This window comes from Echinops telfairi, unplaced genomic scaffold (genome assembly GCF_000313985.2).
Source record: "Echinops telfairi isolate 266 unplaced genomic scaffold, ASM31398v2 ScPeMD7_70;HRSCAF=299, whole genome shotgun sequence".
In the NCBI taxonomy this organism is placed as follows: Eukaryota; Metazoa; Chordata; class Mammalia; order Afrosoricida; family Tenrecidae; genus Echinops; species Echinops telfairi.
In genome coordinates this window covers 62,709,086-62,711,294 of record NW_022103968.1, presented here as the reverse complement: position 1 = coordinate 62,711,294, position 2,209 = coordinate 62,709,086, and positions in this window count along the sequence as shown.

The following is a 2,209-nucleotide window of genomic DNA, read 5'->3' as shown; positions in this document are numbered from 1 at the left end:
CACACACACACACACACACACACACACCTTCAGAGCCTGCCCTCTTTCCCCTGCTGGCTACCCCTGTAAGGCCTCTGAGGTCCTTTTCATTCTTGTCTTTGAGCTGACCTTGCTGCCTGGAATTTACCTGGTCCAGCAGAGCACCTTGTAAGCCGGTGCTTTGATTGGCCCTTTTTGTAAGGCATCCTATCAAGACTGAGACAAGTGTATTACTGAGAGAATTTGCCTACAGCTATCAGTTGATGGCAGAGACAAATTTAAAGACATTTAATTTAGAATCAACCACAATGAATGAAATGGACCAATACATTTTTATGCTCACATTGGATTCAGAATGATGAATGGTTATGATTTAAAACTGAAAGAAAAAAATCTAGAGCTTTATGCAAACTACAAATTGCATCAATTTTGGAGGTTGGTCGTTGAAAATAAGATTCTGAAAAAGGAACTTTGAAATTAATTTGACTAGGTCCTTGAATCTAGATTAAATTTTGAAACAAGCACCTGAACCTGAACCAAACTATCTCAATGTTGCCTTCTCTGGACCTGAACCAGCCAGGTCTGAGACCTGGGGTCCCCGTCAGCTTTCTCTGGCAGCCAGGATACCCCAAACAGCACTAAAGAATCCTTAGCCCATACCTGGGACCTCTCCTATCGGGAGTCACGGATACATGTCTCTGCAGCATGGAAATCAGTCTGCAGTACCACGCATGTGCTGCCTTTTGGACTGCTCGGTGAGGGTCAGGGTGCATCAACCTGGTGAGGTTCCACACCAGTGGGTGTTCTGGGAAGCCGATGGCTTCTTCTAGGATCTAAATGCATCCCACCCTGGTTTCCAAGCTGGGCCATGCGTTCTCTTTCCTGTCTCTGCCCCACTAGGCCCGTTGCTTTCCTTGTTTAAGAACCTGTGAAATTGGGCCCTTGGATTAAGGGATTATAGGTTCAGATAGATTTGGGTAAAGAGTCTCCTTCCTCTTCCTGGGCCTCCAGCCCCAAACCTCCTCAACCCCCTATGATTGTTTATTTCAGAGTAACAAGACAGGCCACTGAGATGAAGTTATGTCTGACTCAGACTAGTGAAATTAAGGGCTACAGGACAGGAAGATCCCTGTGGCCTACAGGAAGCCACTGGTCTCACCAACTTACGCAGAGTAGCATCCCTCGACCCCCCTCTTTCCGTGTGCACAGGACGCCCTTCAGCCCCATTGCTGCATTCCTAAGAAAATGAGAAAACGTGTATCCAAGTAGTTATGATTCTGAAAGAGCTGCCATACTTCCTGACCCAACTACTGCCAATCCCATGCTCCACATTCTCTTCATCCCCTGGAGCCATCTGGGCAATGGTCAGAAGAGCCAGAGGAGGAGGAGGAGGACTTCAAACATTTCTTCCAAGAACCAAGGTTCCCTAAGTATTTGAAACCCAGAGCCCACTCTGGGGACACACTAACCTGAGTCATCTTTCTTCTACCCCTCCTCCCCCCAGGCTCTGCCTGAGCCTGCTTGATGTGGCACGATGGCACCCATAGCTCCCGTGGCCCAGGTCCCTTACTTAGGAGGACAGGAGACAAGTCCGCTGGCTCTAGTCCCACATCTCTTCTACTAGTAACACTTTGGTTAATGATTTATGGTTTTCAAGGGAGGTCTACACCCATGCCCCCCCCCACCCCGTTAAATTCCACAATCTGACCGATCTTCGCAACAGTGGTGTAGCCTCTATGTTTCAGATGAGACAGCTGACGCTCGTGGCGGAGCCTGGATTAGAACACAGACCCCCTGTCCAGGAGGTCTTCTTCTGCGAGCTCGCGCATGCTCAGAGCACCAACAAAACAGAGCACCAGGTATTAAATTAAACGTGAAGACCTTCAGATGCCAAGTAGAAAAGCGAGCACTGTGTGGGAGGCAACAGGCGAGCATCCATGAAATGGATACCAGCCCCAGTGTTGGGCAAAGTGCTGGCCGGAAATAAAGCTCATGCAGGTCACCCACGGGCAAGGTGGCTCGAGCTATGAAACCCAGGGCCCCACTGCCCTTTTTGGGCAACTGAGAGAGCCTAAACAGGCCTAAGGATCCTTGGCCCACGCCTCTACCACTTCAACGCCTTCATTGGTATCTGTCCCATTGGGCTCCCCGCTGTGTAACTGACAGTCCTGAGCTCAGAGGGTCTCTCAGCAGCAGGTTGTTTCTTTCTAATAGATAAGGGGTGGTGGGC